Here is a 12,985-nt window from a genome sequence, read left to right as displayed (position 1 = left end):
AAACAATTGTCTTAAATAATACCTAACCCGAAGGCCATTGAAGTCAATGGAAAGATTCACATTGGGGAAGTTTTGCCAATAATTTTTGCTTTGGTAAAGTCTGATCATGACGATACAATTTGTTGTAGATGTAAGCGAGGCAGAATGAGCTTCTGCACTACCCTGGTGAAGTGGGCTAGCAAAAGGATCTGAGTCCTCGCTCCCACTTCCTTTACCCAGTGGCCTCCCTGCCCTTGAGGACTCCCCTTCCACTCTCCTGTCTGGCAGAGTTCTCGTAACCCCAACAAGGCTGGGCCCAGGATTCCTGGGGGGCTCGACCCCCAACCCTCCTGTTGTCACCTAGGACAGGGGCTAGGGTGTCCCCACTCCAGGGTACTCTCTCTGCACTGGGCACTTCTCTGATCCACTGACCATTACATACAAGTTAAAGCAAATGCAAGTTATTTAATCAACAATTAATTTAAAAAAGAATAAGGAAAAACGGGAAAGGTTAAAGGAAACACATCAACCCGCTCTGTGGCAGGGAACATCACAAACAGTGTCTCTGGAATGTCAGGGCAGTTCACCGTCTGTTCCTTGTAAGTCCCAGGCCTCCTTCTCAGGGCCTGGCTGTGCTGCAGGGATGCTGCGGGTTGGACACTTGCTCTGGTGGTGGCCACACGCTCTCAGGCTCTAAGTGGTAGGACCCTCCGTCCCAGTGTCGCTCCCGCCCTGTTGGGGTTATGATCCAAGCCTGGCCTGCAGAGCCTCTTGGATGAGGCGTCTCCCTGTGCTGGGCTCACTGCCCAGGGTTCCCCTCGGTCTCCCCAGCTGCTCACCGCACCCAGCTCTGGACTGCTCCAGCCCCAGCTCCAGCTCCACTCTGCCTCAGCACGGCTGCTGCTCTGCCTCCAGCTCCCTGGGCTGCTTCTCTGGCCCCTCTGGCTCTGGTTGCTACAGCTCTGCTCCCAGGACAGGTCTGCTCTGAAGGCTGCTTCTGTGACTCTGCTCCCAGCACTGACCTGCTTCGTGGGCTGCTTTTCTGGCCCCTCTGGCTCTGGTTGCTGCAGCTCTCCTCCCAGGGCAAGTCTGCTCTCTCTGGATCTGGCACAGCTCTGCTCCCCAGCTCAGCTTGGGCCCCTGCTTTCTCCTTAGCTTGGCCCCACTCTGTCTGACCAGGCAAATCCAGCTCACATGGAGGACGGGACCTCCCTGGCCTCCTGACTCCCTGATTAGCCGCCCATCCCGTCATTCAGGCTGACCTGGAGCATTGGCCTCTCCCCATTGTTCCTGGGGACTGTCAGTCTCAGGGTCCTGATTTCCCATAGACCCTTCCCCTTTTAGTACAGGGAGCTAGCCAACCAAGACACCCCCACTGAATGTTAGTAAGGGGGCAAGAGTCCCCTTACATTTGCATAAACACACACTGCCTAGGTGCACAGCACAGGGAACTGCTCTGCCAAAATGATCAATTTTGGCTGGTGCTGGTTTACAAATCACTCTAATATTTGAATGTAGGGGTAAAGGAATGTTATCCTGACTGTACTTAGCCTGCCCTGATTGAAGGCGTCATCCACAACTGAACCTAGCTGCCGAGCCCTAGATCTGGTGTGAGACAGCGTTGCAGTGAAAGAAACTGCCTAGCCTGCCGCAAGGTTCCCCACTCCGTGCTGAAATCTCACTGAGAGCTGGGTTAAGTGGTGGAACCTCAGCATGTGACATCAGAGTGAACGGCGGTGGCCAGTGGCATCAGTGTAAATGACAGCGCTAGCAGCAGCAGAGGGAATGGTGGCAACTGTGAGTCAGTTGCAGAGGTCGCAGCAAGAGCAGAGGCATTGCTCAGTGCCTGCCCCCCTCCCCCAAGTGGGAGGTGAACTCACGTAAACATACCTCTGAACTCTGGGCCGTCGCTGACAAAGGATGACAACTGTAAGTGGGGTGCAGTGGAGGGGAGAGGACAATGACAGGTTAAAGGAACATTTGTGGGACTTTCACACTGCAAGGAGAGAAACTGAGGCAAAGGACACTGCCCCATGTACTCCGGGGTGGGTGTTTGCTCATGGTCACATGCTTTCGAATTGTGCTTGAGGTGTTTTCCAAAAGGAATCCCTTTTAATAAAAAGTTTTCTTTTGTTACACAAAGGCTCAGTGAGTAGAGAAGTATTGCCTTTTAGAGGTGAGCATGGGTGGTTTGAAGTTTTCCCAGATTGCTTCTTGAGCCCACTCTGTTTTGTATCATTAAGAGAAACCCCTAGATTTTGAACCCAGCCATTTCTGTCAGGTGGAGTGAACAGCAGTGTTCTCCATTTCTCTCCACTCTAATACCTTCAGTCCTAATGTTTTTTTTAGAGTGAATAGCTCCTAAAATTGCCATCATATTTCTTCATTAAGTAAATATTTTATGTAACTATTTTTAAGCAAATGTTTTAAGCTATTATTAAATAAGCCCTATTGGAAGTAGTCCAAACACATAGATTAATATAGCATTTGAATTAAACTAAATGGTTACGTAAATGAATCTCCGAAGTGGTTTTGCAACAGAGGCAGCATTTGTTTTGTTTTGTTCTAAATGACCTGTTCTGTTTCTCTGATGAATTCATTCTGTATTCCCTGTCACTAGTGACAACCTGTTGAATTCATCTGCATGTGCCAGAAGCTCTTGTGGTCTACTCTACAAAGGTGCCTGCTGCTACTGCTCATTTTATAATATGCAAGTAAAGAAATGCATTGCTAAATCTCCATAAATCAGAGGCTGCAAAGTTAACTGAAACAAAATGTCATAATCTGGGCAGAAAGCAAAAATTTGAATTACTGAGCCAGATCCTCAGTGTGGGGAAATCAGTGTAACGCCACTGAACTCCAAAGATCTGTACTAATTTATGTCAGCTAAAGAAGCATTAGACACTGACAAAGATTAGACAGAGCCACAAATCAGTAGTTAGATTCTTCAGCCATATCATGGTACTGGTCCTAATCTTTAAGTCCCTCATTAGGCTAGTAGCATGCTATCTCCTTCTGCACTGTGCCATAGAACTAGAGTCCAGCATCAGGAAAATTGGAAACTGGACTGAGGTAGTGCTTTCTGAGTTAAGCATCCTATGCTGGGGAAGTCCAGACCAATGGAGACCAGAATGAGCTTGAGTCTTGCCATGTAGAAGTGCTGTTGTAAACCTATTTCTTCATTATGAGATTCTCCAAATCACAGAGTGAAAGAAGAGCCTTTAATAGCCCTCTGGAATGCAGTGATCAATAGCTCAAAAAAAAGGGAAGGGTGGAAGATCTGTGTCCTACTCACTGTGACTCTTAATCATCTAATAGCATCACAGAATATAGATTCTAAGGCCAAAAGGGACCATTGTGATAATCTGGTCTGACCTCCTGAATATCGCAGGCCATAGAATTTCCCCAAAATAATTCCTAGAGTAGATCTTTTAGAAAAGACATCCAATCTTGATTTTAAAATGGTCAGTGATGGAGAGTCCACCATGACCCTTGGTAAATTGTTCCAAAGGTTAATTATGCTGACCATTAAAAATCTGTGCCTCATTTCCAGTCTGAATTTGTCTAGCTTCAGCTTCCAGACATTGGATTGTGTTCTGGAACTTACCCAATGTTCCAAGACTTATTGACAAACAACATCAACAGTCCAATGAGCTCCTCAGCCAGATCTTTTAAAACTCTAGGATGCTAGCTATCTGTACCTGCTGATTTAAAAAAAGACCATCTTTAGTAGCTTCTGTTTAACATCCTCCAGTGGAATGGAAAGAGTGATGAAGCAATGTAATTTGTTTTTCCCCCCAAACACAGAACATAATTTATTGAACACTTCTGCCTTTTTTGCATTATTATTGATCATTCTACCACTTCCATTTAATAATGGACCAATACGATAGTCAGGATTTTTTTTTGTTGTCAATATATTTTAAACTCTCTATATTGTCCTTAACTCACTGGCGATAGATTTTTCCTCATGTCCCTTCGCTTTCTGTATCAATTTTCTACAATTCCTAGTTCCTGATTTATATTCATTACTATCAATTTTTCCTCTCTTACATTTGTTATATTTTTACAGCTGTCTTCACTTACTCTCTAAATCAGGTCATTTTTTTAATATCAGCACAGCCTTCTTCCTTGATTGTGGCTTTTTGCCCATCGAGTAAGGTGTTCTTAAATGATTCCCAATTATTCACATTTTTATGATTAAATTTTTTCTCCCTGCTGATTAGCCTCAGTTTTCAGCTTTGTGAAATTAGCCTTATTAAAGCATTGGGTGTGTGTATATATATATATTACTGATCTGGATGTTATTCTACTTGCATATTATAAATATGATCAAGTCATTCTCACTTGTACCTAAGCTACCATTAGCTTTTAGTTCTGTGATCAGTTCTTCTTAATCTGTTAGGACAAGGTCTAATATAGAATTCCTCCATGGTGGCTGCAACACTTTTGAGTTAGGAAATTGTCATCTATGATGTTTAGAAATTCCAGGGATGTTTATGTACTGGCAGCATGAGACCTCCAGCATGTCACTCAAATTGAAGTCCCCCATGATCACACAGCTTTTTTCCCCTACACATTGAAGAAAAATACATAAGAAGCTGTCATTTTGTTCTTTAATGTGATATGGTGGTCTGTACCAGATACCAATTAATATCCCATTCAAGAACATTTTCTTCTGAGTTATCAGTGACTTGGAAACAGGCAATGCCATTTTTGACAGACTGCCACTCCCCCTCCTCTTTTGCCCCCTCAGTCCTTCCTAAATAGTTTATAAACATTGATTTTAACATTCCAGTCGTGCAAGTCATCCCATCAGGTTTCAGCAATACCACTTTAGGATCACAAATGAGCAATTCCAATTTCTCTTGTTGTTTACCCAGGCTCTTTGCTTTTGTGTATAGGCAATTAAAGAATTGCTTTTCTTCATGTCCCTTGGTTCCTTGATTAAATTTTGTTATCAAGATCTTAATTTTGTGCTGATTGTTCATATCTTCCCTCTTTTTACCCTTCCCTTTGGCTATTACTTAGTTCAACCACCTCCTGAGTACTCTAATCAGCTTGTGTCTGAGGATATTGGTCCCCCTTCTGCTAAGGTGGAGGCCATCCAAACTATACTGACCCTCTCCCCATAGAACGTGTAACAGAGTTCCACTAAACCAAAGCCCTTCACTCTAAACCACTTACCTAGCCAGTGATTCCCTTCCAGGGTCTTCTGCCTTCTGTCTTCTTTCACTTAAGGCACAAGAAGGATCTCAGAAGATGGCTTGAGCATTCTTCTTCAGCGTGCTTCTGGGTACCCTGAAGTCATCTACTGTCTGTGGGAGATCCTGCAATGCAGTGTCATTTGTGCCAATATGAACCATCACTAGTGGATTCTTGCCCATTGATGTCAGGATCCTATCCAGTCTTAAAGTACTAGTGCTGAGTATTTTACAGATGCAGTAAAGATAGACAGTGATATGCAACATTCAGGTTCTATGTTGCCTTTATTCAACTGTCCTTGATGTTAATGAGAGAGTTGCAGAGGTCAAAAAGCAGAATGACCCACTAACCTTTAAATGGCTGTTTCCTGAGTATTATAACTCTACTTATGAGAAAACAATCTTTGCCAAATTAATTTTCTTTCCATGTATGCTAATAAGGTTCTGTACTCTGCTGGCCATAATTCAAAGATGACCTTAACAACAATTTTAAAAAGTCAGGTAACTTTACAGTTATGGGCGGAATCCCCCAAATAACCAACATAAAACTGTCATTCAGCCTACTCCCAATTTAAGATATGCGGTGTTTTCAAGATCCATGATGTTCAAACCCACTTTGTATTAACACCATAAACAGGTCTTGTTTATTTAAAAGTTTCCATTTTGTTGCAAATTTTTCTATCCTTTTGCAAGTTTTGATTTTATGCTTTTATGTTTTAATGTGTTTGCACTTTCTCTCCTAATGCTTTAAGCATTATTAGGGTAACCATATTTCTTCAAAATGAAGACAGGACACTGCATGGCTGGACCTAGCTCCCTGCCACCGCATGGGGCTGGCCTGAGCCGCTTGCTTGAGCCCTGCCGCCTGGTGTCACCACTCACCTGAGACTCACCATGCAGGGCTGGCATTGCTACTTGCCCTCCCCAAACATTACTCTGTGTCCTGTTAGGGAGGTGTGCCCCATTTTCTGGCAAAACTGGACATTTGTCCTATTTGCTTTTGCCAACTGATGAGTTTTACCAAAAAAGTGAAGATGTCCATGACAGTACTTAAAAAGGGGACTGCCCCAGCCAAAACGGGACATATGGTCACCCTAACCATTATGTTAATTTTTATACTGTCTATGTATGCAGTTTCCTGGAATATTTCCCCCCTCCCCCCCCCCCCCAGTAAACAGGGTTGTGTTTGCTACTAGTATCCAGTACAAGAAGATTGTTGACTTTCCATGTTCTATTAATTCAGCAGATACGTTACTTTTTATTTTAAAATGTAGGTTTGTCATTTGGAAATTAGTTCTAAAGTAATTGAGACAGATTCTCTCCCTTTGTTCCCGTCACCCTGTGCCACTCAGGTAGTGCAAAATGGCAGAATCTGGCCTCATCCAGCCCGGTGAGAATTCCAGAAAATGGGCACTCTGAACTGGCATAAAGCAAACTAACCAGCTTCTACGCCAAATGCCTCCTGACCTGTCTATTGTACTCTGCTAATTTTCAACTTGTATAGTGGTCCTTTGTGGACCATACCCAGCTAGCATAATTTAGAGCAGCCTCTAGTACATGCAAGGTTTAAGGTCATTGAAATGCTGAATAGAATGTCTTGGGATTTCACAGACTCTTCGTCGTCAAGGGGCTAAACTAAAATGTGATTCAGTTGTTCCTATAGAGACAAAGAAAGTAATCATGATTTTTGCCAGTGTGACTGGGGCCAATATACCTGCAGTTTTAGACTTGAAGAGAGATTGCTTAACCAAAAACATGAACAGTTCTTTATATTATCTGCTTGTGATGAGCCTGTGCTTATTAGAGTTTTCATTCCACTGTACTAAAGAATGTTGAACTCCTCAGGGTTTTTGGATGGTCAATCCAATTGTCTCTTATCCAAAAATAGATGTAAGCTAGTCTCATGAAATGGAATAATCATCGTGGACCAGCCAATTGGTCCAAATAGGATTATTTCTTGTTCTGGGATTGTCATTTACATCTGGTGAAGAGCCTTCAAGAAATAGTGTTAACAATTTAATGTGACAGTCTCTTCTTTCACTATTAGTTCATCAAATTCTCAGTTTGGGTAAAGTAGAAATACTCCCTTCACCTCACTTTCCTACTGGTCTTTTTCAAAAGGATAAAATGACTTTCTACAAGTCAAAAAGATGCTATCAGTTGCATATATTAATACAGACAATTTCCCTCAGGCTTTCATTTGACACACCGTGGATTTAACCAAAAAAAAAAAAGAGAGATTCTCTTCCAAGATAAGTGAGTTATAACAGATTCACATTCCTAGATCTCACAGAATATGTGAAAGATTGTGAGCAGGCTAAAAGAATTTAGAACCCAGGGGAGAGCCTTGGGACACTATGATATTCCATCTCACCCCTTCAAGTCTCATGACCTAATTCTTTTCATCATCGAGTGACAGGAGCTTGGCTGACTATTCATCTGCGCCCTCTATTACATTCCCATATAGGTGGGTCATGTATTTTTCATAGCTCCTCGGAAGCATAATTTTAGTTTATTTTTCTTTTCTAGAGTGTGTGTGTGTGTATGTTTGTTCTTCTAGTAGGCAGTGACTGCTGGACAAAAGTGCCAATAGCTGAAATGCGTCCCATTGTAACTAGCAACTGAACTGTTCTGGGCTGACCCGCTGTATTTTTCAATGGAGCTCTGTTTTCTGCTCCTATATGATTTTTCTCCTCCCAAGTCTGAACGGTCTTCCTCTTAACAATGGGTCAAAATGCATTTAAAAAATAAATTTGATGAGAAATTCTCTTTGGAGCAAGTGAAGGTTTGTAGTTTCATTGTGGATCTCAGCACTGGTACATCTCTGGCTGTCCCACTATGTTGCTGATCCTACGAATGTGCTTGTGGGTAATCCCACTGAATTCAATGGTTCAAGGATGCTCCAACTGACACTGGCTTCCAATGCCTCTGTCAGTGCTGTTATATAGCGATGCCCTTACCCACTCCTGACATACACCACCTCCCATGTGAGCTGGGAGCAGTGATGTATTGTGAGGCAGTAGGCATAGGGTCATGTCAACTACATGACCCAAAGATTCCTTCACATTAGGGTGAACCCCAGACGCTCTGCTAGGGCAGCTTCCTGGGCCCTTTGTACCACAGAAGCAATGCAGTAGGGCCAGAAAGGGGCCAAGGACCTGACCCTTTCCTTTTATTATGGAACTCAACATTTTTGCCAGTTTCTCTCTTCAGCTGTAGGTCTGTTTCCTGTAAATTAAGAAGAGATATTGCCCATCTTCCTTTCAATATTACATACTTTTAACAGTCCCAGTGAAATTGGAATACTGATTGCAATGTGTATGATTAAGTTTTGTAGCTAGGAGAAGACATTTGACTATAGTAATCAAGTTTTCGTCCTTTTAAAGGGTTTGTTTTTCTGTGACCTTCTGATTTCTGCAGATATTCCCCAGCTTGTGTAGGTTGTTTTTACAAGCTGAATAACTGATGAAGAACCCTTCCATTGTTATGCTGACTTAATTGGACAAAAAATGATGGCACTTTTATGATTGAAGAGATGCTCAGCACACTCTGAGATACATTTTTATGCAACCCTCTAATTTAGAACAAACTTAATTTTAAAGTTACCAACTATAATTCATGCTTATTAGATTTTATAGTGTGAGAGCTTCTTATGACAGAGTTTTTACAATTTTCAGAAGGACTTTTGTGTTTAGTAAGTTTCAAATGTTAACACCCAAAGTGGATCATTCAGTTGGAATGGAAGGCGGCTTGAAGTGCAAGCTACTAGTGAAATGCCTTGATAGCACAATCAGACTTATAATTGAATCAGCACAATAGCCTATTCCAAGTATTCTAAGACTTCATTGCTGTCACCTTAATCCTCTGACCTCTATCCTCTCCCCACCCACACACTTGTTGTGTCATACCTAAAATAAGAGATGACACTACTTGGATTAGGAGCACAATGTCTTTCTGTTTGTACTGTAAAGCACCCAGCACTCTTTTATATATAATATATATATTCTATATACTTTTAGGACAAGCTATGTTGCTCCAAAGGATGACCCTTTCTTCCTGCCTCACAGCACTTTTCCCAGACTACATAAATTGTGGTCTCTGGGGAAGAGGGACCTGAAGCATTTGATTGATTGATTTTTAAGACCCTGATTCTGCAAGACGTTTAAACACATCCTTAAAGTTAAGGATGTGCTAAAGTGCTTTGCTGAATTGGAGCCTTCATTTGGACAATATTTCCAAGTCAAAGTTGGAATTTAGCTGGGTCTTCAGGTTAGCCTCCTTGATGAGGATCTTAGCAGGCACAAGGCATCAGATCTGTGGTTTTAGGTCTTAACTGAAAAATGGCACCTACAGAAGCACAGTCTGGACTCTAACATCATGCTCAGGCATTTATCCACTAGTGACTGAGAGGGAAGAGTACCCTATATTCCCTGGTGTATAGTTTTGAAGATCTGTTTTCTTGGAAAGGCTTTTCTTCTGAATAAATAATACTTTGCCTTAAGGAAGTTGTTTGGTCACTGATCGCCATTGTCAGTGGCTGAAGGGGAATGACCTGCAGAGACTGAGCCTCAGTCAAGCCTGCTAAAAGGATTACAGCAGATATATAGGGGCGTGGCGGGGTAACGACTCACTAGTGCGGCACCTCCTTTCAGTCGTTCTGGGAATTAGCTCTTCCGGCCAGGAGCACCCTCTGCAGGCTAGTGTCTCACCTGCCACTGGCCCCCATGTCCCTCCCAGACCCCGGTGCCCTCCTCGTCAGGATTCCGCCCCAGCAGTAACCCACAAGCCAAGTCTCCCCACCTGGGGATCCCCCAACTGTCTACCCTCACCTTGCCTCAGTGGCCACTGCCAGTCACCATCTAGCCCCCGCTCCCTGGGGCAGACTGCAGTCTATGAACCACTCGTCATCGGCAAGGGGGGTGGACCAGCTGCCTATCTCCAGGCTGCCCCTCTGCAGCCCCAGTACCCTTTCATAGGCCTTTCACTAGGCCTGCAGCCTGGGGGTTTGCTCGGCTAGAGCTCCCCAGCTCCCTCTGCCCTTTCCCAGCACTGCTCCACCCTAATTACCCTTCTTAGCTTCCCAGGCAGCCAGGTCCTTCTCTCTCTAGGAAGCTAGAGAGAGTGTCTCCTCACTTCTGGCCCACAGCCCTCTTATAAGGGCCACCTGGACCCTGATTTAAGCTGGCCACAGCTGTGGCTGCTTTCCCAATCAGCCTGCTTTTCCCATTCACAGCCCTCTCCTGGGCTGCTTTAACCCCTTCAGGGCAGGAGCTGGGTAGTCACCCTGCTACAAGGGGACTGCAACTTAAGCCTCGACTGAGAGTCAGAGAAATGCGTTTCCATCCCAAGAAAGAGGTGATGGCCTGATGCTTAGAGATTGTGCACTTGGAAAGCCTGCGGGTGTTAGAAGTGTAGTTAGGCCAGTAACTGTGACAAGAACACAACGAAACAGTGAAACCTGGTTGCAGTTATTCGTGCCTTCATCCCTTCTCAGATAGTTTACAGCAATGTGGTGTGCCTGTGCTTAGGAAATGAAAACTGATGCAGCTCGTTGCCTCGGCAAGACAGGATTGATACTGCGAACACATCAAACCTGTCCTCCACTCTCTACAACGGCTTCCCACATCATATCGAATCAAGTGCAAGGGTCTCAATGGCCCGGGGAATCTAAAAGATGATTAAAGCTCTGGGATGAAGACCCTGGTTGATAATTCCACATTTCTGGTACAATGAAACTTCCTACAATATGGGTAAACTCCTCTGTGTAGGAGATATTTTTCTCATGGGCTGGCCGAAGACTGTGGAATGAACTCTCCCAGGAACAAAGGACTATCACAAACCTCATTAGCTTCTGCTCTGAGTGCAAGGCACATTTCTTTAACCTGGCCTTCTGTACCATAAACATATAGCAACATTGTGTGTGTGTGCATGTATGTAGTTTTAGTCATCTTTTATGTATCTTGGCCCCAGGCCAATGAGCACCTTGAAAATAAATATGGAGAACTTAAACTTGATTTGACAGTTTTTCAAATAATACTTATACACATATAGTATATGTATATACTAATACATATATAATTAGTATCATTAAAAAAATTCAAAAATAAAACACTCCACTGCACACTCCTTTTGCTATAGGGGGAGGATGAGCGAACGAGCATAGGACAGATGTCAGTTATGTCACATAATGCATTACTGTGCTCAGATACTACAGTGATGAGTGAGGTATGAGAACCCACACACAACTGAACAGAATTGGCTGCATGTCCAGTTAAATCCATCTGCCAGTACATAGCCCAAAGGAACACTGAGCTCATAGACCTGTGGTATGTGTAGATACTAGCAGGTAGACTAACCCATTTCACAGTCTAAGATATTAGTGACTCTGAGAACTGGTAAGATTGGCTGTGACTGTGAGAGTTGTGCAAACTGTCCATTATTGTTTGGTTAGTAATCCAATGTTCCCTTTGCCTTATTGATTATTTATTTTCCCTTGTTTCCTTTCCCCAGTAAATTGCACTCCATAGTGCTTCGCAATAGGAGTTCTTCAATATCTCGACTGTGTTGTTGACTTTCAGAGCTATGTGTAACCTATCGTGTAAATTGTTCTTACAGGTAATGTGGCACCATTGTGCTCAGACCCCCTGGTATTTGAAGGCCCCATGTAAAGGATACCAGTCAGATGCTGTTGCAGGCACACAGAAAAATATCAGAAACAAAGTGAAAAACAAGGTCAAAATACCTCCAACTGATACACCGAATTCCTGCAGACACATCAACTAGTGCCACCCAGTGGAACAGGGTATGTATATGAGCATATGAGTAAATATTATCTTTATTAGCAGTCCCTGGCAGCAAATTACAGCTGAGTTGTAACTAGGATTGAATTATATCACACCCATTCATCACCATCTTTTTTCACTTGCTCAAAATTTGGTCAATCAGATATTTTAGGGATCCTCCTATGTTCTTATTTGAAATTTCTGTGCCTACATGACCCAAAAATAGCTGAATTGAAACAGAGGGATGAGAAATGGGATTGGGAGGGAATAGGGGGACAAGAGCAGAGGGGGAGAAGGGGTTGCAGGAGCTAAAGGAGAGGGATCTGGGGGTATATAGGTGCAGAGGGGGAGAGCAATAGGAGGTAGAAAGGCATAGAGAAGGAGGGCAGGAGCCAAGGGTGGCAGTGGCAGGGAGATAGGAGGACAGGAGAGCAGGGATAGGCTGCAGGAAGAGAGGGGCAGTTGGGTTTATAACCACTAGAGAACACTTCCCTACAGATCTTGGAATTGAACTGGGGAGTTCTGGGTCTCTGATTCTTTACTATCAGCTATGAAGCCCACTGGCAAAGTACATGTCTCATCCTCTTCTTGTGGCTGCACAATGTAGAGAAGCCGTCCCCAAACTTTTGAGGGTCACACCCCCCTTTACCCCTGTCTGCACCCCACCCCCCTCCCCGGAGCTGGGTGCAGGGCAGCAGCTCGGGGTGGGGGGGAGACAGGGTAAGGCGGCCCAGGCTGGGGCCGCAGCTGGTGGTGGACCTAGGGCTAGGAGCGGGGCTGCAGCCAGGCGCTGAGACTGGGGGTGGAAGCAGATCCACAGCCGGGCTGCAATGGGGCCAGCAGTCTGGCCCACAGCCAGGTGCGGCTCCACTACCAGCCTTGTCCCCAGCTTTAGCCCTGGGCCGGGAATAGAGCCATGGCCAGCAGCCAAGGCTGGCGGCTAGCGCAGGGACGGGGACAAGTCCAGGCACAGTGCCAAGGAGATGGGAATGAGGCTGGGGATAGGACTGGAGCAGAGCT

General features: G+C 44.2%; 2 long non-coding RNA genes across 2 annotated transcripts in view; one reads left to right on the top strand and one right to left on the bottom strand.

Moving 5' to 3' along the window:
* Positions 1 to 12,985, bottom strand: part of LOC141983235 (uncharacterized) — a 166,072-nt gene that overhangs the window by 37,223 nt on the left and 115,864 nt on the right. The gene's annotated exons all lie outside the window — the stretch shown is intronic.
* LOC141983239 (uncharacterized) overlaps positions 1 to 12,985 on the top strand; it is a 171,887-nt gene that overhangs the window by 51,652 nt on the left and 107,250 nt on the right. Inside the window, exon 2 of the long non-coding RNA XR_012638323.1 lies at positions 11,799 to 11,985. This is a non-coding gene — a long non-coding RNA (uncharacterized LOC141983239). The remainder of the gene's footprint in view (positions 1 to 11,798; positions 11,986 to 12,985) is intronic.

This window comes from Natator depressus, chromosome 1 (genome assembly GCF_965152275.1).
Source record: "Natator depressus isolate rNatDep1 chromosome 1, rNatDep2.hap1, whole genome shotgun sequence".
Taxonomy (NCBI): Eukaryota; Metazoa; Chordata; order Testudines; family Cheloniidae; genus Natator; species Natator depressus.
Note: the sequence above shows the minus strand (reverse complement) of the source record. Positions and strands in the feature narration are given on the sequence as shown.